Genomic DNA, 26,961 nt, shown 5'->3' with positions numbered 1-26,961 from the left:
CTTGCTAAGGAGGCATCCATTGCAGGGAGAAGTGGACAGTGCCAGGAAGAGGGGACTGCCAAAAATGAGGTAAGGGACCAATATGTGTAATATAATCAGAGCAGATTAAGTATAATATCCTTTTTTCTTTCAAGACAAAAAAAATTATCACTATAAGTACAGTAAATGTATGAATAAAATGTGTGCTTGAAAAAAAATGTTTTTCTTTGCGATCTACATGTCTTCCACTTTTAAACTCATGTCTCTGAATCATTTTTCAGAAAGATAGAAAGGGAAGGGACACATGAGTGTAATGCAGGCCATAGATGGGGAGAAAAACGGCAGATTTTTCTTTTAAAAAACGAAAAATCGGTCGTTCAAGTGGCCGGCGTTACCATCAATGGTAAAAAAAAATCGGCCGATTTTCATCCCGTCTAGAGCCGGCAAAAAGTGTCCCTACAGAGAGCTCTGCTATTTCTTTGACAGTTCTCTGACAGTTCCTTGACATTTATAGAGGTTGCAACAATGTATCTATTTGTTTCCATTTAGGATACAGATGTTTTTATTTGGAAACAAATAGATACAATATTGCAACCGCTGTAAATGTCAAGGAACTGTCAGAGAACTGTCAAAGAAATAGTGTAGCTCTCTGCAGAGACACTTTTTGCTGGACTGGAATTCCTCTTATTTTCATCCTACTTCTTCTTCTTCTTCATCCTCATCCTCTTCTTCTTCATCCTCATCTTCTTCTTCATCATCCTCATCCTCTTCTTCATCATCCTCATCCTCTTCTTCTTCATCCTCATCCTCTTCTTCTTCTTCATCCTCATCTTCTTCTTCTTCATCCTCATCTTCTTCTTCTTCATCCTCATCCTCTTCTTCTTCTTCATCATCATCCTCTTCTTCTTCCTCATCCTCTTCTTCATCCTCATCCTCTTCTTCCTCATCCTCTTCTTCATCATCCTCATCCTCTTCTTCATCATCCTCATCCTCTTCTTCTTCTTCATCCTCTTCTTCTTCATCCTCTTCTTCTTCTTCCTCATCCTCTTCTTCTTCATCCTCTTCTTCATCCTCATCCTCTTCTTCATCCTCATCTTCTTCTTCTTCCTCATCCTCATCCTCTTCTTCTTCATCCTCTTCTTCTTCTTCTTCATCATCCTCATCCTCGTCTTCTTCATCCTCATCTTCTTCTTCATCCTCATCCTCTTCTTCTTCATCCTCATCCTCTTCTTCTTCATCATCCTCATCCTCTTCTTCTTCTTCATCCTCATCTTCTTCTTCATCCTCTTCATCCTCATCCTCTTCTTCTTCATCCTCATCCTCTTCTTCTTTATCCTCATCCTCTTCTTCTTCATCCTCTTCTTCTTCCTCTTCTTCTTCTTCATCCTCTTCCTCTTCTTCTTTTTGTCTTCCTCTTGCAGGTCACTGCTCATGCGCAGATTTTTTATCGGTAAAAAATCGGCCGATTTGCCCACTAATTGCCGCGAAAATCGGCCGATCGGCAAAATCGGCCGATTTTTTTCCAACTTTACCGAAAAAAAAAAAACGGCCAAAATACCGAAAAACGGCCGACCAAATCGCCCACTAACGATCCGAAAATCGGCCGATTTTATTTTCAGCCGAAAAATCGGCCGATTTTCGACCCATCTATGGCCTGCATAAGGGTTCAGAAATAGGGCTTGATTTACTAAAACTGGAGAGTGTAAAATCTGGTGCAGCTGTACATGGCTGCTAATCAGTTGTTAACCTCAGCTTGTTCAATTAAAGCGATTGTAAAGGCTCAAGGTTTTTTATTTTCATGCATTCTATGCATGAAGGTGAAAAAGCTTCTGTGTGCAGCAGTGCCCCCAGCCTCCTTAATACTTACATGAGCCCCATTGCGATCCAGCGATGTGTACAATAGCCTCAGCTGTCCTGGGTCTCTGCCTCTTCACTGGCAGAGACAGCAAGCAGGAGCCATTGGCTCCCACTGCTGTCAATCACAGCCAGTCAGCCAATCAGAAGAGAGGGAGGGGGGCAAGCAGCAGCTCCGTGCGTGAAGCGACACACAGAGAAGCAGGTGCCCCCATAGCAAGCCGCTTGCTGTGGGGGCACCTGATAGAAAGGAGGAGCCAGGAGAGCTTGCAGGGGACCTGAGAAGAGGAGGATCCAGGCTGCTCTGTGCAAAAACATTGCACACAGCAAGTAAGTATAGACAAGTTTGTTATTTTACCAAAAAAAAATAAAAAGAATATGAACCTTTAATATTGCTTTAAGCTTTGGCAATAAAAACTGGAAACTGATTGACTTCTGTGCAGAGGGGTGGGTTTCAAACTGTGTAGACTGACACAGACTGCAACTGTAACAATTAAGTAGGACTGATAATAAAAACTAGGTTCTTAATACTGAATATGACGATGCAACACCAGATGGAATAAAAATGGAAAAATACACAAAAAAGGTGCTCTCGTGTAGATCATGAAGTCTTTGTTTTTGAAACTTACAACAGCCACATGGCAATGGTTTTTGTCAATGGACTTGTTTTAACACAGAACTGCTTGACAATGGTTGATGCAGCTGACAGGAAGGTTAAATGCAGATCAGAAGCTGGAGCCTATACAAACTCACATAGCAAAAAAGTATAAAAAAAAAATTGTAGTAAAGACGATTTTTTTTCAATAACAAACATGCCATACTTACTTGCTCTGTGCAGTGGTATTACACAATGGCCTTGATCCTCCTCTTTTGGGGTCCTGCACTGGTGTTTTGAGTTGGGTGGTGTGGTGGGACATGTGCAGGTTTGATCCTGAGCCACTGTGTGTGTTTATTGACACAAAAAGTGTGGCTTGGCCCCACCCCATCACTGGATTTTATTGATAGCAGGAGGAGCCAATGCTCTAAGTCCAGTGAAGAGGAAGAGAGAGAGCAGCGCCACTCTTCTTAGGTACAACGCTGGATCGAGATTGGGCTTAAGGCTTGGTTCACATCTGTGTGGGTGCTGCCGCTGCGGGACCTGCACAAATACCGGCAGCTGCACCACCCACACAGTGGAATGCGGGACCTGCAGGTGGGTGCCATTAATTTTGATGGCACGCCACCCGCACTGGAAATCTCAACCGTACTGGGAACCTCGGTTCCTGTGCGGGCTGCGATTTCCCAAGTAGTGCAGGGACTTCTTCTCTGCATGTCCCGGGGCTCTTGTGCCCACGCAAATCGCGGCCGCACATATGCAAGCCTGCCCTAAGTAAATATTTAGGGGGCCTTCCTTAATGTATTAAGGTAAAGAGCTGAAGCCTTTAGAAGCACTTAAACCAGGCCAAGTGTTTCTTTTCAACATCTGCATATACAGTGAGGAACAGAAGTATTTGAACACCCTGCGATTTTGAAAGTTCTCCCACTTAGAAATCATGGAGGGGTCTGAAATTCACATTGTAGGTGCATTGGAGAGACAGAGTTTAAAAAAAAAAAAATTCAGGAAATCACATTGTATGATTTTTAAAGAATTTATTTGTCTTGCACTGATGAACATAAGTATTTGAACACCTGAGAAAATCAGTGTTAATATTTGGTACAGAAGCCTTTGTTTGCAAGTACAGAGGTCAAACGTTTCCTGTAGTTCTTGACCAGGTTTGCACACACTGCAACAGGGATTTTGACCCACTCCTCCACACAGATCTCCTCTAGATCTGTCAGCTGTCGCTGAGCAACACGGAGTTTCAGCTCCTTCCAAAGATGTTCTATTGGATTTAGGTCTGGAAACTGGCTAAGCCACTCCAGAACCTTGATATGCTTCTTACGGAGCCACTCCTAGGTTATCCTGGCTGTGTGCTTCGGGTCATTGTCATGTTGGAAGACCCAGCCATGACCCATCTTCAATGCTCTGACTGAGGGAAGGAGGTTGTTAATCAAAATCTCACAATACATGGCCTTATTCATCCTCTCCTTAATACAGTGCAGTCGCCCTGTCCCCTTCGCAGAAAAGCACCCCCAAAGCATGATGTTACCACCCCCATGCTTCAGAGTAGGGATGGTGTTATTGGGATGCAACTCATCCTTTTTCCTCCAAACACGACGAGTGAAGTTTAGACCAAAAAGTTCTACTTTGGTCTCATCTGACCACATGACTTTCTCCCATGCCTCCTCTTGATCATCCAGATGGTCATTGGCAAACTTCATACGGGCCTGGACATGTGAAGACTTGAGCAGGGGAACTTTCCGTGCAATGCATGATTTGAAACCATAACGGCGTAGTGTTCTACCGACATTGACCTTTGAAACTGTGGTCCGAGCTCTCTTCATGTCATTGACCAGCTCCTCCCTTGTAGTTCTAGGCCAGCAATGGGCAAACTACGGCCCGCGGGCCGTATACGGCCCGGCGGACCTTTTAATCCGGCCCGCGGAGCTAGGCTCCCGCTAGGCTCCTCTCACAGTCCGCCCTGAAGACCGGTGTAGGATTAAAATCTGTCTCCTATGAGGATCTGTTCCCCTCGACGTATCTGCGCATGTGCCGGAGATCGCCGATCGGCTGCTAATGCCTGAAACTGGCACATGCGCAGATACGTCGAGGGGGACAGATCCTCATAGGAGACAGATTTTCATGCTACACCAGAACGGCGCGTGAACACGGCGAGAGGAACGCGCGGAGCAAAGGTAAGTGAATTGACACAGGGGGGACTTAATATGGGGGATGAATTAATATGGGGGATGAATTACTATATGGGGGATGAATTACTATGGGGGATGAATTACTATGGGGGATGAATTACTATGGGGGATGAATTACTATATGGGGGATGAATTACTATATGGGGGATGAATTACTATGGGGGATGAATTACTATATGGGGGATTAATTACTATGCTTACTATGGGGGAATATTACTATACTTACTATGGATGACACATACACATCATTCATCTACTCTTGGTCCGGCCCCCGGGTCCAATATATGAACCCATTGCGGCCCTCAAGTCAAAAAGTTTGCCCACCCCTGTTCTAGGCTGATTCCTCACCTTTCTTATCATCAGTGATACCCCACGAGTTGAGATCTTGCATGGAGCCCCAGTCTGAGGGAGACTGACAGTCGTCTTTAGCCTCTTCCATTTTCTAACAATTGCTCCAACAGTTGATCTATTTTCACAAAGCTGCTTGGTAATTGCCCTGTAGCCCTTTCCAGCCTTGGAGGTCCACAATTTTGTCTCTGGTGTCTTTTGACAGCTCTTTGGTCTTGCCCATGGTAGTAGTTGAGTTGGCGTCTGACTGACTATGGGGTGGACTTTAAAGAGCTCAGACAGGTGCTACTAAGTTAGATTAATGAGTGGAGTAGAGGTGGACTTTTTAAGGCACAGTAACAGGTCTTTGAGAGCCAGAATTCTTGCTGTTTCTTAGGTGTTCAAATACTTATGATCAGTAGTGCAAGACAAATAAATTATTTAAAAATCATACAAATGTGATTTCCTGAATTTTTTTTTTAATTCTGTCTCTCAGAGTGGGAATGCACCTACAATGTGAATTTCAGACCCCTCCATGATTTCTAAGTGGGAGAACTTGCAAAATCGTAGGGTGTTCAAATACTTCTGTTCCTCACTGTAACTGGTTAGTAAATGACACCATTCTAGATGAATGTCTAGATCTACATTGCAAAACCAAAACATATATAGATATTCAGAAATACAGTATTAAAGCATAGGATTCTCTGTATAGGCTTATTCATAAAAGTTGCAACTTCTATTTTGCTGTTTTTAGTCTTGTAAGAAATATAATTTTTCAGCTAGTAGGCCAAGTGAAACACTGGTCATACAAACAGAAGTAGGTTCCTTTTTTTGGAATGAATTATGGAACAGACAGCAACACAGCATACATTAAACACACAGTCATTCACATTAATTACACCATCCCTTTTCCTCACATTGCTGATCTCCCACAGAAATATATAGCTGGTATATTATTAATATACAGTATTTATAAAGAGCCAATAGTTCGCTCAGCGCTGTACATTACAAAGGGGGACACAACAATACCAATACAATGCAAAACATGAGGGGATTGAGGGCCCTGCTCTTTCGAGCTTACAATCTAGGAGGGAGGGGATAGTGGTAGAGGAGGAGATAGCTGTGAGGGATGGAGTGGTAGGAAGAGTGGAGGAGGTCGGCAAGTTAGCAGGGGGTGGGGTAGGCTTCCCTGAAGAGATGGGTTTTCAGGGTGCGCCTAAAGGAGAGGAGAGTAGGTGATAATCTGATGGGTTGGGGCAGGGAGTTCCAGAGGATGGGTGACACCCTGGAGAAGTCCTGGAGGCGGGCATGGGAGGAGGAGACCAGGGAACTAGAGAGAAGGAGGTCTTGTGAGGAGCGGAGTGTGCGTGCTGGGCGGTACTTGGATATTAGGTCAGTGATGTAGTTCGGGGCAGTATGATGGACAGCTTTGTACGTCAGTGTTAGGATTTTGAATTTGATCCGTTGCGCAATCGGAAGCCAGTGGAGGGATTGGCAGAGGGGGGGTGTGACGGGAGCGACTTTTGGGGGTGGGGGGACCCCTGTATCATCTCCCCAAATCATTATGTTTAACCCACCCTGTGCCTGTTAACCTCCCTGACGGTATTCCCGAGTGTAGCTCGGGGTAACATTTCAGTACCAAAAGCGGTAACCCCGAGCTACACTCGGGCTTACCCTGCGGCACTGCTCCGGCAAGTGTTCTTCACTTACCTTACCCTGCGCTCCCACGATGTGTCCCCTGCAGCGTCCCCGGCATCCGGCTTCTGTGTCCTGTCCCTGTGACGTCGGGACGTACGGGCGCCGCCGCCGGCGGGAAATTTAAAAATTTTAAAAAATGTCATTTTTTTTTTTTTACATTTTACACAGTAAAACATTGCTGTTTCAACCTATTTCACATACATATTGTCCCTAGTGCTTTGTCCTGCGCCCTGCCTGCATTTTGTCTGTTCTTTCTGCCTGGAAACTGAGAAATGTCCATGGCGTCCAAAAAGTGTCCCTTTAGGTCAAAAGCGGTTTAGACCAGCTAGAGAACAGCGATAGTAAATTAGAACCACTTTCAGAATTGAGTGATAATGATTCGTGGGGGAAATTCGTCATCAGAAACTGAAAACGATTTTGCGACTGAGCTCAGCGATGTGCGAACTTGGCGCTCTATTTCACATTTCAGTGTTTTTGGTTTGATTATATTATTGAATTAAATTTTTTATTATTTTTATATTATTTTTATGATTATTTATTAAATTATAATTTATGATTTTGTGTTTCAAATTTTATCATACCCGGGATGGTTACTAGACTCTTGTTCGGACAGATTTCAGTGAGTTTTTCCTAAAAATTACAGCCTACAATAAAAAAAACACATATTTCCATGCAAAAAAATGGTACCGCTTTCAGCACCAAAAATCTGAAATAATCATACCGCCAGGGAGGTTAAGGGGTACAGGGTGTGTATGTGAATGTCTGAGTCCTGTGTATAGTGTGGGTTCCTTTGTCTAGGCCACATGGCTGTCCATTGTCTGTTTGCCATGTGCTACCCCCCATTGTGCTGTGTCTTCCTGTCCAGCCAACTATTATGGGATGTACTGTTTGTGTATTGGTGTGGGGGTTGGTCAATGTCATTTGCCATGTGTTTCATCCCATTGTTCTGTGCCTGGGTTGGTTGGGGTGGTTCCCTGTAGCTCTTCCCACTGATAGGGCGGGCTGATGATGTATTTCCTGTTCCTGGTTGTGTTTCCCCGCCCTCTGTATATATTCTGTGTTTTGTGTTAAAATAAAGAGTTGGCTTTCTGTTTTAAGAGCTGGGTATTGTCTTTTTCCTGAGGGATTTCAAGGGTGTGGTCCGTGGATGGTGTTCGGACAGGGGAAGTTGTGCTATAATGGAAAAACTCAGTGCGGTCTGGGTTCCGGTTCCGTTACAGGGGGTGGCGGAAACGGAGCGGTTGGAAAGGTGAATGAGTCTGGCAGCCGTATTCAGGATCGACTGAAGCGGGGATAGCCAGCGGTGAGGCAGGCCAGTGAGGAGGGAGTTGCAGTAGTCGAGTCGTGATATGATGAGGGAGTGGATGAGCTGTTTAGTGTTTTTTGGGGTTAGGAACGTGCGTATTTTGGCGATGTTGCGGAGGTGGAGTCTGCACGAGTTTGTTAAAGATTGGACTTAGGGCTGGAAGGATAGGTTGGAGTGCAGAATGACACCAAGTACTCTGGCCTGCGGGGCGGGTTTGATGGTGGCATTGTTGGATGTGATGGAGAAGTCAATGGGGGGTGGTGTCTGGGCTGGGGGGAAGACAAGAAACTCGGTTTTGGAGAGGTTCAGTTTAAGGAATTGGAGCAACATCCAGTCTGATATGTTGCTCAGTAGGTGTGTGATTCGGGCAGAGACTGAGGGGGTGAGGTGGGGGGTTGAGAGATAGATTTGTGTGTCGTCGGCATAGAGGTGGTAGTTGAAGCTGTGAGAGTGTATGAGTTGGCCAAGGGAGGAGGTGTAGATGGAGAAGAGAAGGGGCCCAAGGACAGAGCCTTGAGGGACCCCAACAGAGAGGGGGAGTGAGAGGGTAGCATTATAGGTAACGCTGAAGGAGCGTTGTGACAGGTAGGATGAGAGCCAGGAGAGAGCAGAATCTGAGGCCGAGGGAGTGTAGTTTTTTGAGGAGGAGGGGGTGGTCCACTGTGTCGAAGGCCGCAGAGAGGTCAAGGAGTAGGAGCACTAAATAGTGGCCATTAGCTTTGGCGGTTAGAAGGTCGTTGGAGAGTTTGAGTAAGGCAGTTTCGGTGGAGTGTAGGGGACAGAATCCAGACTGTAGGGGATCGAGGAGGTGGTTGTCGTTGAGGTGAGAGCATAGGCGGGTGTAGACGAGGCGCTCGAGGAGTTTAGATGTAAATGGTAGCAGGGAGATGGTTCTGAGATTGTTCGGGTCATTGGGGTCCAGGGAGGGCTTTTTAAGTATGGGGGTGATGTGTGCATGTTTCAGAGGGGAGGGGAAAGTGCCTGAGGAGAGGGAGAGATTGAAGATGTGGGTGAGGGAGCGTAGGATGGAGGGGGAGGGAGGTCGTAGGAGTTGTGAGGGGATAGGGTCGAGGGGGCAGGTGGTGAGGCGGGCATCAGAGAGGATCTTGGAGACTTCCTCGATGGTAGTAAGGTCAAAGGTGCGGAGTGTTGGGGGAGCTTCAGTATGAGGAATGTAGGGTGGGGTGGAAGTGGAGGTCAGAGCAGTGGTGGGGCCGTGGGAGAGGGGTGATGAGGGGGTAGCTGAGTGAGGGGGAATGGGGATGGAGGGAGTTTGAGCAGCGATGAAGTCCCTGCGGGTTATGTCGAGGGGGAGGGGGGATGAGGGGGTAGCTGTGTAAGAGGGGAAGGGTTGAGAGGGAGTGTGAGTTGCGGCAATGTCCTTGCGAATTGTGTCAATCTTGTTTTTGAAGTGATTGGCAATCTCAAGGGCGGTGAGTGAGGTGCTAGGTGGAGGTGGGGGTGGAGAGAGTAGAGAGTTGAAGGTGAAGATATAGAGATGATCTTTATGTTTGGACTGAACATGAGTTAAACCTGAACCACACCTGTTTGCAGTTTGGAGATTAGACAAAGTGCCCATATCTGGCCACTATACCCACCTGAACCCCTGACTGATGTTCCCAAAAACAAACATCAGCTGGAAGTATGTCATTTTGTGGCAGTCAAGATCCTGAGTTACTTGATTGACCATATATGGTAATGACCATATTTGATCAATGTTGTCACCCAGCATCCTTGGCTGGTTTGTTTACATACAACAGCTAGCCAAGGATCTGTCATTCTGAAGCACTAATGTGACATTATTCATTTTGGGTCATTGTGATATACGAAGATGTACATCACTGTAATACATGTTTGATGGATTTTCATGGAGGATATTGTATATTTTGTATCTTTGCACATAAAGAGGTTTAAAAATTATGCAGACAGATGTTTTGTCCAATGATGTTTCCATGCTACCACAACAATGACAATGCCTGACAATGCTGCCCAGCCACTACCACTGTTGCAAATGACAGCAAATATGGTCATGAACATATTTGGTCAATGACGTCACCCAGGATCCTCAGAAGGTTTGTTTACAAACAGAAGCTGTCCAGGGATCTGCCAGTTAGTGTGGGTAGTGATACTGTTGCTAGATGATAGATCCCTGGTCGCTGTTATTTTTAAAGAACTACATAATACTGCTTCCTAACATCACATTATGACGCAGGTTTTACGGTATGTTCACAGCAGCTATATTACAGGGCAGCAGCTGGTGTATTTTATGGTCTGGCTGGATCACCGCAGTTCTCTCATCACTACTGGTATGGCATTTATGGCAGTTCAGTATAACAGCAGGCTGAAACAGAACGTCGGGCTATAGCTTTAAAGTGAATGTATGTTTGCTCATGCTGGGGAAAGAAGAAAAAAACATAAAAAGAAGGAAGAAAAAGACAAATGTTTTATGTTATATTTCTGTTAACTGGAGGTTCAGTAAACTGTGTGTATATGATATGACCCTGTGACCTTATGAAACACTATCTGGGTATCTTCTGGATTTACTTTGTAAAAATAGCTATACCATATGGGATGCTCATATTAGTTTTTACATCCGGATGAGCAAATTTTATAGATGTTTACCATTAGTAAGATCCTCCAGTGGCTATCAGGTTAGAATGAAACTTGAGATCATCTCTTAAATATCACTGTCAATAAATCAGAAGTTATTTATGTCTTCAGATGCTGCTTTGCACCACTTGCACAAAATGTCTTTTTTATGTATGTCATTTGGTTTGTTTCTATTCTATAGCGTAAAGAAAATGTTGTAAACACTTTACAACTGAAAAGCTTGTGTTTAAATAAAAAACATGGAAAACATTAACAAAATAAAATCCTCAGGTGTTCCCTGGCAAAGCATGATATTTATAAAATGATAAACTGGTAACCTATCAATATGTCAAATTGATAAACCAAGAGAACAAATGACAAAGGAAGAACAAATGATGAAGGAAGTTAATTTAAAGTGTATTTTCCAATTATTAAATTACAACACCGACAACTGGGTGGAGTTAGCTTGAACTTCCAGGACATTTATCGTGGTACATGAAATGTTATCCCTATTCTGCTTATTATTAGGCAGGTCAAAAATTTGATTTCCTTTCTTGGAACCATGAGTTACAGGAAAGAATATTGCTCGATTCCCCTATCGGCACAGTTGGTGTTGATGGGGGAATCCCTCCCGCAGGACTATTGTGTTCTGCTAGCAGGGGGGCACCAGGAGAATACAGTGATTATTGCCAGTGGCTATAGCTGCTGGCAATAATCACATGGGGTAGCACAGTGGCTAAATGGTTAGCACTTCCCCCTGGCAGTACTAGGGTCGTTGGTTCAAATCCCAGTCATGGCACCAGCTGCCTGGAGTTTGCATGTTCTCCCTGTGGCTGCATGGGTTTCCTCTGGGTACTCCGGTTTCCTCCCACACTCCAAAGATATGCTGGTAGGTTAATTGAATCCTGTCTAAATTGGCCCTAGTATGTGTATGTATGAATGTAAGTTAGGGACCTTAGATTGTACACCCCTTGAAGGTTAGGGACTGATGTGAATGTACAATATATATGTAAAGCACTGCGTAAATTGATGGCGCTATACAAGTATAAATAAATAAATGTAAAAACATAAAATGCTGCTTGTATCATCCTGCCCATACATGGTTCAAATCTATGGCCAGCTTTAGTCTTTGATGTGAACTCAAAGAGGAGCTCCACCCAAAAGGGGAAGTCCTGCTTTAAGTACTGGTCCCCCGCTCCCCATGAGGAATTGGCATGTTTTGGGGAGCAGAGGGGGGCAGGTACCCACTCTCACTGTGATCGCTTAGGTGATCGGAAGCGGAACTTGTCCTCCCACTTCCCTCCACAGGTCCCAGAAGATGACGGGACCATTCACAAGGTGCAGCACTACTTGTGCATGCACAGTGGGCACCCAGCTGTGAAGCCACAATCTGTTACAGTCGGGTGCCCACACTTAATAAGAGAACCTATCTAAACTAATAAATCAGTCTTTATCCAATCAAACAGGCCTTTGTACTACATCATTGTTGGCTGATCTACAGGAGATAGTACAATCATATTGTAAGGGTTTGGTGAGCTTAAAAGGAAAAGTATGTGGTTTTGAAAAAAACAAACCCCCATAATCACCTCTATGCTGCAGATGTCCCACGCTGGCTCTAAGACCGAGAACTGAGCGATCACAAGACTGCTGATTGCTCAGCTCTCCGACTGCTCAGAGCAGAGAGCAATGAGTGTCAGTCACCACTCTCTGATCTGCTCTTCCAGTGCTTACTGAGGTGCAGGGAAGGAGAGGGGACAGGCATAGCTGATTCCAGCTCTCAGTTGCACACTGAGAGGTGGAGCCAGCTGGCAATCAGGCAGTCTTAGTGGATCCCAACAGTATTGTCAGGATCCTCCCAGAGTTTGGAGCTGCTCTACCTAGTCAGTTGATAGCAAGCAATACCCTGCTTTTTTGACAATTCTGGGTCAAAAGAGAACAAAAGTAAGTGTACTCCTGTGACACAAGAAAAGTAAGGCCAAAAAAGCTTTTGCCATACTTCTCTTTTAATGGGGTCACAAATAGCAGTAAAAAGGTATGACAGAGGATCTAACTCTTCCACATTATCCAAATCTATAAAAAATATGTTGGCTAGGATTCCACTTTAAAAAAATATGAGGGTGTGCGAAGTTCTTTACATATTGATAAATGAGCCTGACACTATACCCAACGGTGCACGCTATGTTGGATCTTTTTATGCTGCTTAAAGAACTTCAACCCCCCCCCCTCCTCATAAGTAAACAAACACTTAAGCAGAATATACACAGACCGAAAATCAACTGCTTAAGAAGGAACCAGCTGACTTTTGGTGTACTGCCGACTTGTCAACAGAAGCTGGTCTAACGACTGGCTTCTGTCAAAAGGTTGTGCTGGAAATCCAGCATCCGATCAATGCTCTAAACCAGTGGTCACTAAATGGCGGACCGTGGTCCACGAATGTCCCCAGCAGCGCTGCCGCCTGGACTGCCAACCAGCAATGACAGATCCGCCACTGAGCAGGGCGGTCGTCACGGCAACATGACATCACGTGTGCACCCCGCACCTTTCAGCTCACTGTCTCTCCTGCCTGCACACAAGCGTCCAGCAAGGATCCCGGCACAGCTCCTCTGTCCTCAAGGTAGGATGTTGTCTTACAGGGGGACTCTGATGGGGAATATGATGTAAAGGGGCACTCTGATGGGGAAATATGATAGAAAGGGGTACTTTGAGTGTAAGGGGGCACTCTGATGGGAATACCTGATGTAAAAGGGCACTCTGATGGGCACACCTGATGTGATGGGAATACATGATGTAAAGTTGCACTCTGATGGCGACACCTAATGTAAGGGGGCACACTGATGGGCACCCCCTATTTGGACCTCGGCCAGAAGAAAATTTTAGTGACCGGACCTCCTTGAGTTTTAATTCAATACCCCAGCTCTAAACCAATGGCTGTACTGCTGATTTGTGTATTCTGACCCTTGATTAACAACAAGCTATTAAAATACAAAATAAATCGGAGAATTCCTTTGTGGATGCAAACTGCTGTGGCTGCAAAACCAGTTTGCACTTTAGGCAAAATATGTGAGCTCACCACCTGGTGTTTTCCTTATTAAAACTATGTTACAGGTGGCCAAGTTTTGATCCATGTATGGGCAGGGTGGTTGTACACAAGTTGGTCTACCAATCAACTTCTATAGCTGGTGACGTTGATCAGTGTATTTTGACAGTGGGGAAATCTCCCCGCTATCAGAATACAATAGCTCAGTGTGGAGGATTCCCCAATCCACTTCGAATGTGCGAATGAAGGAACTGGTTGAACAAAAAAAAAAAAAAAATAATAATAATATTCATGTACGGGCTACTTAAAGCAGTAATAAGCCACAAAAAAGAAAAAACTGGGCTTCTGCAGGATAATGTCATAATGTGCTAGTGTGTATTGCATTCTAGCAAATTATGACAGACTTCCCTAAAACCAAGATCTCCAGCAACATGCTATCACTGCTGACAAGACTTCCATCTTTGCCCAGTCTTCCTTCCAGATTTACAGACTCTAGCCATTTGAATGGCCGAGCTGTGATGATGTCACTCCTGCGCTTATGTGCAAGACTTATGGCCGTGGCACAGCTCTCTCAATGTACAGCATGTGCATTGAGAGAGCTGTGCCACGGCCATAAGTCTTGCACATAAGCGCAGGAGTGACGTCATCACAGCTCGGCCATTCAAATGGCTAGAGTCTGTAAATCTGGAAGGAAGACTGGACAAAGATGGAAGTCTTGTCAGCAGTGATAGCATTGAGGCCTGGTTCACACCTGTGCGGGTGGTTGCAGGTGCAGGAATCGCAGAAGTTCCCGCACCTGCCGGCAACCAGATGGCACCGCACTGTAGAGATGCGCAGGGCTGCAATTCTTATTGGGACACCCACGTACCTCATGTAATTATACTCAGTTACCTGTACCTTTTGTATATTTGTATGTGTAGCACAACCCCATTAGGAGTCGCTAGAAGATCTGGGTCCACCTATAGTCCTGCACAGACAGGCAACATGCATCTTCACACAGGCTTGCATCCAGAGTTAGCAATCAGTCCTTGAGCTTTGTTTTTTTGTTGTTTTATTTAGGGGATTTGAACTGGGATAGGGTTAGTGGTGTACAGGATGCCCAAGGGAACAGATGAACTGAGTACAACTTCCTGGAACTATTTACAAGCCTTCTCTGCAGCATAGTCTTTGTTGGAGAGATTGCCAGTGTCTCCTTAATGTACCACCCCAGACCCTAGATGAACTCCTCTTCTTCACCCAGCAATTTGGAGGTATCCCTGAACAAGGGATCTGCTGCCTGCTACTTTAAAAGTGGATAGTCAAATAGACAGTGAATCTGGTTTTCCACCAGAGTGCTCCTACTCCTAGGGGGTGCAGGAGTACTCACTCAGATTCTCTCCTGTACTGCTGGTGGGTTGGTGGCTGATTCCAGGCCTTTTTAGCTGAACCGCTCCTTCCCTGCCATACAGGTGGTCTTCACTCTGGGGGTCAGTGAAAATCTGAGCTTCTCCACTTCCAGCTCCAGGCCTGCAGATAGGCCCCATCCCACTGGGCCTCCTCGCAGCCTCCTGCCTTCAGCCTCACATCTTCCTCATTGTCTACCTCCTGAACTCTACTGCAGCTGAGCAGGCTTCAATCTGTCATGATATGCGGTCAGGTTCAGAGACCAGTTGCTACAGCAGTTGTAAGGCTTACCTGAAACCAGCAGGATAGGTACACCAGCAGGTCACCCTGGGAATGACGCAGGCTCACCTGAGGTGCGGGGTCTAAGTATTAACTGGTTTTCACCAGAGCTCCTAATGGTGGAAATGGATTGGGCTGCGTGTTAATACCAGGTCGCAGATCTCAGGATCACCCCACCAGGGAATGAGCAAGCTGGAAGCCAATAGCGGATCAAACAGTGTTATGGATCAAACGGAAGCAGAGTCAGGCACAAGCCAAGGGTCGGACATGGATGGTAGTAGATTAGGATGAGGCAAAATCGTAGTCAGTAGCAAGCCAAAGGTCGGTAACGAAGATGTAGACAGCAGCAGGAACAATGAGCGGGATATTGGCTGGGAAGGCACAATAATCTGGCAAGGAGGAAGTGCATGGACATGGCTTTTATAGGAAGTTCATGGGAGGAGCAAGGAGTTCAGGGTTCAAGGCAAACAGGGCCAAGGCAGGATCATCCAAAGAATTGTCAAGGGAGCTGTCCAGCATTCCAGGTGGCTCAGTGAGAAGAAACATTGCCTCTCACTGCAGAAGGCCCAGATTCAATCCCAGGCTCTGACAGTACTCCCCTCCTCACAGGACGTCCTCTGGACGTCTTAGGACCGGGCTTGTGGGGAAACCTCTGGTGGAATTCTCTGGTTAATCTAGGAGCATGAACATTTTCCTCAGGCTCCCAAGAATTTTCCTCTTGCCCATATCCTTCCCATTGGACAAGATATTGCAATTTTCCTCTAAATATCCTAGAGTCAAGATCTTCTCCACCACATATTCTTCTTCGCCCTGTACCTCAACAGGTGGAGGAGGTGGAAGAATTCGTCCAGAGAAAGGATTTTCCTGAAATGGTTTGAAAAGTGATACATGAAACACAGGGTGAATCTTCATACTGTCAGGAAGTTTTAAACGGAAGGTGACTGGGTTGATCTGAGCAGAAATCTGGAAGGGTCCCACAAACTTTTGGCCCAACTTTGCAGCTGGAACATGAACCTTCAGATTTTTGGTAGATAGCCAAACCTTGTCGCCCACATGAAAAGGTAGGAAGTGATCTGCGATGACTGTCGGCAGCCCTTTTATAACTTTCCTGAGCCTTCCCCAAGGTCTTGATTAACTTCGCCTGAATCTCCTGCAATGTAGTTAATCTGTTGGCAACAGCAGGAATTTGAGTTGTGATAGGGAGATCCGGAATAAAAACTGGATGATACCCCATATTGAGGAAAAAAGGGGCTTTGGGAAGTAGAGCTATGTTTAGCATTGTTATAGGCAAACTCTGCCGTAGGTAGATAGTCCACCCAGTCATCCTGAAGAGAACTGACGAAGCACCGAAGGTACTGTTCCAAAGTTTGATTGGTCCTCTCAGTCTGACCATTAGACTGTGGATGAAAAGCAGAGGACAGGTTAACGGTTACCCCTAAAGCTGAACAAAAGCTTTTCCAAAATTTTGAAGTAAATTGTACTCCTCTATCAGATACCACATCATCAGGGATTCCATGTAATTTAAAAACATCTCGAACCATCAACTCCGCAGTTTGTTCAGCAGACGGTACCCCCTTAACTGGTATGAAATGAGCCATTTTAGTAAGGCGGTCGACAACTACCAAGATCGTAGTCATTTCTCTTGAAGGAGGTAATTCGACTATAAAGTCCATAGAAATTGACCCCCAAGGCCTTGATGGAACAGGAAGTGGTTGGAGCAACCCCAAAGGAGAAGCTTGGGGTGTCTTATGACGTGCGCACGTCAAACAAGAGGCCACATAGCTTTTGATATCTTTTTTATAACTAGGCCACCAGAAGGAACGTGCCAGAAGATCCTCTGTTTTTGACATCCCAAAGTGTCCCGCCAGTTTGGAGTCATGCACTAATTTGAGGACTTTCACCCGAGCCGACTCAGGTACATAGAGATGATGCTCTAGAGTCCAAAACCCGTTCTTGTACTCAAGATTAATGTCTCTAGGAGGATCACTGAGAAGTGGGTCATTCTCATACCCCTCTTTGAGAAGACTCAAGAATGTTTTTGCACTTATGACTCCTAGAAAGTTCTTTAGAGTTAGGATCGAACATTCGGAATTACCCTCCATGGGAGGCTCAGACATCATCGTTGATAAGGCATCGGCCTTACCATTCCTCGATCCGGGTCGATATGAAATGATAAAATTGAATCTAGAAAAGAATAACGACCAACGTGCTTGTCTAGAACACACTCTTGGCCGAGCGAACAAATTCCAGATTCTTATGGTCAGTGAGAACAGTTACAGGGTGATTAGCCCCTTCTAACAGATGCCTCCATTCAGAAAAGGCTTCCTTAATTGCCAGTAGCTCTTTATTCCCAATGTCGTAATTTCTTTCGGCTGGAGACATCAAACGGGAAAAAAATAGGCACAAGGATGAAGCTGCATCTTTTCATCACTTCGCTGAGACAGGATCGCTTCCACGGCAGAATTGGAAGCATCTACTTCCACTATAAAGGGTAGTTCAGGATCGGGATGTACCAAGATTGGTGCAGAAGTGAAAAGAGTTTTCAGCTTTTCAAACGCAGCTTGTGCCTCAGAGGTCCACACGAAGGGTACCCCTTTCTTTGTAAGTTGTGTGATTGGAGCGATCACTCTAGAGAAGTTTCTTATAAATTTTCTGTAGAAGTTGGCAAACCTGACAAAACATTGAATTTCCTTAACATTTCTGGGTGCTGACCAATCTACCACTGCTTTGACCTTCTCTGGGTCCATGCTCACTCCCTCTGGAGAAATGATATAGCCTAAGAACTGGATCTGGGTTTGTTCAAACTCACATTTCTCCAATTTAATGTAAAGTCTATTTTCCCTTAATCTTTCAAAAAGTGTGCAAACATGTTTGCGGTGCTCCTCCCAATTATCAGAAAAGATAAGGATATCATCCAGATAGGCAATTACAAATTGGTCCAAAAGATCACGAAAGACATCGTTGATAAAATGTTGAAATGTTGCAGGGGCATTGCAGAGTCCAAACGGCATCACCAAGGATTCAAAATGCCCATACCTGGTTCTGAAGGCAGTCTTCCATTCGTCTCCTTGACGAATGCGGACAAGGTTATATGCCCCTCATAGATCAAGCTTGGTAAAGATCTTAGCAGAACGAAGTCTTTCCAACATTTCCGAGATTAAGGGTAATGGATAGCGGTTTTTAATAGTGATTTTATTCATGTCTCGGTAGTCAATGCATGGACGTAATGTGGAGTCTCTCTTTTTAACGAAGAACAGGGCTGCCCCCGCAGGAGAAGTTGAGTGTCTAATAAAGCCTTTTCCCAAATTATCATCGATCCACTCCCTGAGTACTTTTAGTTCAGGTTCTGACAGATTGAACAGGCGGCCAAAAGGTATTTCTGCCCCTGGGAGGCCGGGTCGATAACTAATGGACAGGTAGGTACAGGGGGTCAGGCAGAGAATGGTCAGGGTCACAAGCCAGGAATCAAACAGGAGAAGTCAGCAGAGGTCAGGATCAGGCAGGGTCGGCAACAAGTCAGGCAGGAACAGGAACACAGGTTACAAGATACAGGGGCCCATGGAAAAACACACACCAAGGCACAGACTGCAGGTCTGGCCATCCTTTAAATACACCACCTGCAATAAGCCCCAGGTGATGGCTAATTGCCAAAGTGAACATCTGGTTGTTGAGAGCACCCGCTGGCCAGCCCTGCTACTGCAGCCCACAAGGCAGGTGAGTCCCACCACTATTGGCAAGTCCATTCCTGACACCCAGCCTCTCCTTCCTCCTTTCTGTAAGTCTTTGATCGATTCGGATACACAATTGGATAAATTCCTCAAGATCATTAGGTATATCTACTCTGGCAAGCTCATCCTTTACCTGTTCAGAAAGCCCTTGGCGGAACTGGCTCTTTTGTGCTGCAGGGTTCCAAGTGGTATCTGTGATCCAACTTCTGAACTCGGCTGTGTATTCAACGACCGAACGTCTACCCTGCCTCAGACTATGCAATTTTGCTTCAGCAGTAGCACAACGGTTGGGATCATCAAAAACCTGATTCATCGCGGTCAAGAAGATATTAAAATCATACAACATGCCATGGTTTTGCTCTATATAAGGGGAGGCCCAAGCCAGAGCTTCCCCAGTCAGAAGCCCAATAGTAAACATTACCTTCTTTTCCTCTGAAGGAAACGCAGCACGGTGCATCTGGAAATATATGCGACATTGATTAAGGAAACCCCTGTAGTGGCGGCAGTCTCCATTAAACTTAGATGGTTGGGGCATATGTGAGCTAGGATCAACTCGGTTCAGCAGCTGTCTCTGCAGAGCCTGAATCTCTCCCTGTTGCTTATCTACAATACCTTCTAATTTGGCAACTTTTTCCTGATGGGTAACCCCAAATTCCTGCAGCTCAGCAATTTGCTGCCTAAGAGGATTCACAACACTTGCTATAGCGGCCTCCATGTTTGGGCCAGATTATTCTGTAACGATATGCGGTCAGGTTCAGAGACCAGTTGCTACAGCAGTTGTAAGGCTTACCTGAAACCAGCAGGATAGGTACACCAGCAGGTCACCCTGGGAATGACGCAGGCTCACCTGAGGTGCGGGGTCTAAGTATTAACCAGTTTTCACCAGAGCTCCTAATGGTGGAGATGGATTGGGCTGCGTGTTAATACCAGGTCGCAGATCTCAGGATCACCCCACCAGGGAATGAGCAAGCTGGAAGCCAATAGCGGATCAAACAGTGTACGGATCAAACGGAAGCAGAGTCAGTCACAAGCCAAGGGTCGGACACGGATGGTAGTAGATTAGGATGAGGCAAAATCGTAGTCAGTAGCAAGCCAAAGGTCAGTAACGAAGATGTAGACAGCAGCAGGAACGATGAGCGGGATATTGGCTGGGAAGGCACAATAATCTGGCAAGGAGGAAGTGCATGGACATGGCTTTTATAGGAAGTTCATGGGAGGAGCAAGGAGTTCAGGGTTCAAGGCAAACAGGGCCAAGGGAGGATCATCCAAAGAATTGTCAAGGGAGCTGTCCAGCATTCCAGGTGGCTCAGTGAGAAGAAACATTGCCTCTCACTGCAGAAGGCCCAGGCTCTGACACAATCGTTTTAAGGGTGTCCCAGCCCCTTTCCAACCTCCTGTTGGGGATTGGCTAGGATCCCTAAAGAGTGCAAGCCAGCCACTCCTCAGATCCACCCACTGCCTCTAGGGCCTTCCTTCAAAGTCCTAGAGCAGGGGAAAATTCCAGGGGGGCCGACCTGCAGAGCCTCTCAGCTCCTGACCACAATTTGAGCTTCTGGTTATTACACCCAGGCTACTACTCTGCCTTCCTCACTGACAATCAGGACTCTAGCTCCCCCTAGCTAAACAAAGAGGGTGCAACATATGTATATGCCATATACAAACTAATTGCTAAAGCAATTTGGCTATGTGGTTTGCTTATTCTATATATTAAAACCCCCAGGCATCCCAACCTGCAGCGGATTTACTGGTGCAGGAAAAGGCACCATACAATTTTCCTGCGGGCGCGTTTTGCACCTTTTTTTCTGTGGGAAATGCAGGCATAGAAGCCCATTCAACTGAGTGGACTGCAAACCCGCACAGGTGTGAACCAGGCCTGACAACGCAGTGACATCACCGGCTGCTATCAAATTAAACATCTCCTAAACATTACACGTTTAGGAGATTTACTGTACTACAGGTATGTCTTATTATAGGCTTACCTGTAGGTATAAATAAAAAAGTGGACTTTACTACTCTTTAAAGGAGTATTTATTTCTAGGAGTGCAGGGTTTTTTATCATGCACGTTTGTTTTGTTCAGTACTACTGTCATTTTTGAATAAAGATTGGATCATTTTATTTTGAATGCACTAGTTTTGTAAAAAGTAAAATATCAAAAAATATTGTAAGCCTTTTACTAAATACTATGTACTAAGCTACAGTCCAAGAAAATATCAAGAATATCACGAATGACTACCTTTAGGGCCCACTCACACTACAGCATAACACATGAGCACTGAAGTGTTTCTGAACATGCAATGCACTGCAATGTGCTAGTAACAAGCATTGCAGTCCTTTTTCTAACTGCTCATATTATTATTATGCACTGCAGGTTGAAACGCTCAATGGAAAAATGCTGTGCAACATCTTATTTTTTCAGCGTGAATGGGTCCTTTATACACCATTTTACCTTAAAAGTTTTTAAAGCTATTGCAAAGTATAAAAAAACTTTTTTCAAGTTTTGGATAGAATGGAGAGGGATTAGAACACCTGTTGTTTTTTACCTGTTTTTTATTGCTACCTCTGCTTCCGTTAGGGAGATTCCCTCTCTCTATTTGTTCTGTTTACCATTAGCACTGAAAGTGAAAGTAAAAGAAAACCCCAAATTTTGGGTTCTCCCCAGAAAAGCAATAGAGATGAAATCATCCAATGGGGACACTAGTTCTGGTGACCTCTATCAAAAATGAAAAAAAAAAAAGTTTTAACGGTGCAACAGAAGGAACTATTATTACAGCTCAACTGAAATCTCAAAGCTTTTATGATTTTATGGTCTCATACACCCTGCATATTATGATTTGTGACTGATTTTTGCTTGGAGATGTCCTAAAATAAATTTTCGCTCACAGTGAAAATTATGTTTCTTGCCTCACACTCCAGTACTCTATGCTGACACCTCTCCTTCCCCACAGGCTTGCATTGCTGGGTGTACCTGTTTATTATTCTGTATTTGCATATTTGGTATGTTTCCCCTGTTCCCCCTTCTATTTGCTGTTAATTTAATGGAAGAACTCCAGCAGAGAGATGACAAGATTTTGAGAGATGTTAAAAAACATAGGGTGGCTGAGCTCCTCAGCATGCACCCTAACATGAAAAAAAAAACCTTTAGGAGTTTAATGAAAGAGGACTGGGCATCCGTGCAGTGAATACTTCTCTAGGATCCAGCTACTTGAACAAAGTGAGATATACTTTATTGGGCTAATCAGCACACATACCCTGGAGTCCATAAAGAATGGAACAGACAGAAGAGATCAATATATTGATATTGGTTATACGGATCAATATATTGATCATGAACAGAACTATACTTGTGCCTCCTTAGTATAGTGCCCCCAAAAAGGCAGTGTTAGCAGGATAAGCCCTGTCGCTGCCAGCAGCAGCATTTAGCCCCTTCGCTGTTTTTCATGGAAGATTTGTATCAATTGATTGTGGTACAAAGCAATTTATATGCACAACAATACATCGCCTCCCACCCAAATTCAGCTCTTTACAAACAATTCGCATGGAAACCTATCACTGTTTCTGAATTTAAAACTTTTTTGGGCCTAACCCTCAACATGGGCATTACAGAAAAGAATGAATTGCGGTCATATTGGTCCACAGACCCAATTCATCATATGCCCATGTTCTCTGCTGTTACATACAGTATATGCCCAACAAGGAATAGCAATGTACTGGAACATTGCTGGACTTTGAGTGCTTATACAAGGATAATACCTGCAGCTACATGCATCATCCTGGTATTGTTTTTTTCAGCTAGTGGTTGGCTTTCATGTAAAAGTAATCCTAGCAGCTAATTAAGTGCCTGCTTGCTTTTACAAGCAGCAGGATGGGACGACACCTGGCACTGTCCATGGCTTTCTCGGGCTCTCACGTTCCATCGCGCAGCCTGAGAATGCACTATCCTGTCATTTCAGGGCCTCTGAAACTATGATAGGTAGTGAGGAAGTGACATAAGGAAATATGCCCTTTGAAAGCCTGAAGGTGGTCATTTGATTTTGGGGGCCTGCATGCAACTAGGCTGCCAAAAAGACTCTCACATGTGGTATCCACAGACTTAGGAGAAGTAGCAGAATGTGTTTTGGGGTGTTTTTTGTCATTTTCCAAAAATTTGTGGCAAAAAATAAAATATTTTATTGACTCAACATGCTTCTCAACAAATTCCATGAGGTGTCTATGTAGCACTACACCCTTAGGAGTTATTTTCGGGCTCCCTGTTATTCTGGACCACTTTCTGAAAGCCCAGCCCCTGCTGACACAACAGGACTCTTTTGACCAGAGTGAATTACTACCAGAAATTAGACTCACACACACATTAGAGTAAACTGATATGAGATTTATATTAAATTTCAATTTAAACTCGGTCAAACAGTACAGAATAATATTGGTATGTGTATTTGCAATTATTACTCTTAGAAACTCAAAGCAAAAATAGCACATACAGCAGAATCTCAATCAGTGTTAGCAGGCCTGCTATACAGAAATTAAACCAATGCCCTCAGCCTGAGGTGCTGTCAACCCCAGTGAGCAATGAAAACTAGCAACCAGGGGCGGACTGACAACTCATGGGGTCCCCGGGCAATAGGGGATCATGGGGCCCCTGTGTCCTTGCCCAAACTCAAAAAAGCCTATGAAAAAGGTACCAGGAGCATCTCATGGGGCCCCCTACTGACCCTGTGCCCTCGGGTAGTGCCCGAATTTCCAAATGGTCAGTCCGCCTCTGCTAGCAACGTTAGAACTAGCTCACTTTGGACCCTCAGAATCTGATGGCTAGGCTAAATCTGAGATAGAAAGAGCTCTTTGACCAGGGTAGCCAATGTCCCTTCAAATGCAGTGAGGATTCTTCTAAGCGTTCGCTGGGGCCCAAACATCATAAGTTAACCTCCCTTCTTTCCCTGGGCTCCTGTGATGACACTATCTCTTTCTTCCAAAAGGCAATCCTCCTTCAATCTCATAAGCTTGGCAGCTTCTTCCATCGCAGGCTCTGCATGACAACTCTTTGGGGGGGTCAATCACAGGCTCCAGGGGAAAGAAATCTTCAAAGGTGGGATCTGACTGAAGAGTAGGGTCAAGAAGTCTGGCAGGGCTTGTCTCTGCAGAGGGGAAAGTCTCTTGGGGGGGCAGTCAAGCCTGAAGCAAGGGTGGCTGCCAAAATACTGTCTTTTATGGCGGATAGAAGTGATTGCCAATCTATTCCTATTTCCACCCCCTCTTCCTCATCGGTCCCCTCCTCTGGCTGGGTTGAGGAGGGGATGGGGGAGGCTTGCGTGGGAGGATTGCTCACTGGTGTTGGGATTAGCATCAAACACGGGCAAGAGATGCTTCCAGTGCCAAGATTTCACTGGACCTTTCTTCCCCTCTGGGCAGATCTGATAGACAGGCAAGTCCAGCAGATTCCGACAGATGAATATTTCCAATGGGCTGCAATTTTATGTTTCCCTGAAACGCCAAGGTTTCTTAGCAGAAAAAAAAAACAATCACAGACATGCCTCAAAGCTATTTTCATTTAACATTCCAACCTTCTGGCTTTAAGAAACATTAAAAGAAAACTGAAGTCAATTGCAACTATTTTTGCAGATCAAGCAGAGGAAAAAAAGATGGAATCACTAAATTCTGAGGAAAATATTATGGAATCACCATGTACTTTGTAGTTCTAAAACAAACATCTGCATCAGAACACATCTGCCAAGTAGTCTTCAGTTAAAAAAAGAGTGATTGCACACCTTTGTGAGCTGTTGCACCAAGCTGATTGATATGAATCATGGCTCCAACACGAGAGATGTCAGTTGAAATAAAGAAGAGGATGATAAAACTGCTTCAAGAAGGTAAACCATCACGGAATGTTGCAAAAGATGTTGATTGTTCCCAGTCAGCTGTGTCTAAAATCTGGACCAAAAACAAATCAAATGGGAAGATTGTAAAAGGGAAGCGTACTGGTAGACCAAGGAAGAAATCTGTCACAAGTTAGCCTGCAGTTTCTTGTAGTGTATTCTTACCTCCTTGCTGCAGTGCTGTTCCTGATCCATTTCACATGTGTGTTTCTCTGTGCTCACCTATGGGCGTCGTCTGCTGTTCTCTGGGTTTTATTTTCTTCTCTTCCATCACTTCCTGGCCCGCCTCCTTGTTTGCCTGCCTATATAAGACATGCTCAGTCTAGGCCACTTTGCCTGAGCAACTTCCTAGTTGTCTGAGCTCCTGTGTGTTGCTATTGCCTGTATCCTGCATTGACTACTTGTGTACAGACCCCGGCCTCATTCTCTGACTGTGCTTGTTTTCCACCTGTCCTGACCTCAGCTAGTCTATCGGATTTCTGTATGTCTCCTCCCATTGTACTCTGCTCCCGCGAGCGGTCTGCTCATCCTCAGCTGGGTGTACCTGGGGGCCGCGACCTGGTCTCAGCTTGCTGCAAGACCATCCCTACCATCAGGGGCTCTGGTGAAGAAGCAGGCTGGGGCTTAGATTCCATGCCCTGGGGAATCCCGAGTTGAGTATCTACAAGGGCTCACTACCACAGGTGCTGACAACATCAAAGCGTCAAGATAGAAAACTTAAAGTAATATGCCTTAAAAACAGAAAATGCAAAACAAAACAAATGAGGAATAAATGGACAGAAACTGGAGTCAATGTCTGTGACCCAACTGTAAGACATCGCCCAAAGGAAATGGGATTTACATACAGAAAAGCCAAACAAAAACCATCATTAACACCTAAACAGAAAAAAAAAACTGCCCCAAGTCCCTCTCGGCTGGCATCTAAACGGAGTTCATATGGCTTGAAGGGGTGTGCATAAGCCAACACTGGAGCTTGTGTTAGACACTGCTTAATCCTGCTCACATTGCTGGGTCCGCTGGCCACTTATGGATTCATGAAACCTTCGGGGACCCTTGTGAGGAGGGCTCTTACTTGGCCCACTGGTCTCTCCCTCCATATTCTTCAAGAGGTCAGTGAGGGGTGCAGCTGCTTTAACAAATCCCTCCACAAACCGACGGTAATATGAACAGAATCCGAGGAATGACCTCAATTCAGTGATGTTAGGTGTAGGCCAGGTAGTCACAGGTTCAGCTGCTGGGGTCAGTGGCCATTCCTTCTGCAGAGACTACATCCCCCAGGTACGCAACAGAATTCCAGTAAAATTGGCACTTTTCCAGGGACAATTTCAGGCCTTCCTCATGGAAGTCCAGTCTCTGGAGCACTTTTCCTAACTGCTGTCTGTGCTCTGCTAAGGTTCTCCCAAACACAATTATATCGTCTAGAGATAAACCAGGACCTCAGTTAGATTCATGTCCTCCACTGTACACTCCATCAGCCTCTGGAAAGCAACGGGCGCTCTGGATAGGCCCTGGGGCATACGATCAAATTTGAAGAACCCCAGGGGACTGATGAAGGAGGTCTTCTCCCTGTCTTCAGGGTGCATATAGATCTGGTAGTATCCACTCATCAGATTCAGGACAATAAACCAATTGGCTCCAGACAGGCACTGCAATGCATCTTTAATTTGTGAAATTGTGCATTGATCCAGCATGGTCCGTTTGTTCAGTGTTCTGCAGTCAATGCACATTCGCATGGTGCCATTCTTCTTAATTACCACTAGGAAGGGGGAAGCATAGGGGATTCTGGACTCCCTCCCAAGCCCTCTTCTGCCAACTGTTCTCTGAGGTGTTCTAGGTCTTCCAGAGGGACCCACCAGGCCTGCTCCTGAAATGGCCTGTCTTCCTTGAGCCAAATTTGATGCTGAGCATTCTTGGAGCACCCAACATCATAGTCGTCCCTAGAAAACACTCTCTCCCAACTTGTCAACTTATCTCTTGCTATTTGCTTCCACTGATCTGTCAGAAGGGAATCTTGAAGGCTGATCCCTTTCCTGATGGGGTCATCTGGTGGCTCGGGCACACTGACTGGGGTGGCCACATTTACTTGCCTCTAAGTAAGGTTTTAGTCTCTAAGGTCTGTGTCCCCT

At 45.2% G+C, this 26,961-nt stretch overlaps 1 long non-coding RNA gene across 9 annotated transcripts in view; it reads right to left on the bottom strand.

Annotated features, from left to right (window-relative positions):
- The window catches only part of LOC149470744 (uncharacterized), a 126,178-nt gene that overhangs the window by 63,544 nt on the left and 35,673 nt on the right, over positions 1–26,961 (bottom strand). For 2 of the 9 annotated variants that reach the window (XR_016308130.1, XR_016308133.1), the window contains exon 2: positions 24,728–24,890. The exons of the other annotated variants lie outside the window; for them this stretch is intronic. This is a non-coding gene — a long non-coding RNA (uncharacterized LOC149470744). The remainder of the gene's footprint in view (positions 1–24,727; positions 24,891–26,961) is intronic. 9 annotated transcript variants of the gene reach the window in all.

The sequence above is a fragment of the Staurois parvus genome, unplaced genomic scaffold (genome assembly GCF_062004578.1).
Source record: "Staurois parvus isolate SC_StPar_1 unplaced genomic scaffold, SC_StPar_1.0 ptg000032l, whole genome shotgun sequence".
In the NCBI taxonomy this organism is placed as follows: domain Eukaryota; kingdom Metazoa; phylum Chordata; class Amphibia; order Anura; family Ranidae; genus Staurois; species Staurois parvus.
The sequence above is the reverse complement of the archived record's forward strand: the minus strand, read 5'-3'. Positions and strand labels throughout refer to the sequence as shown.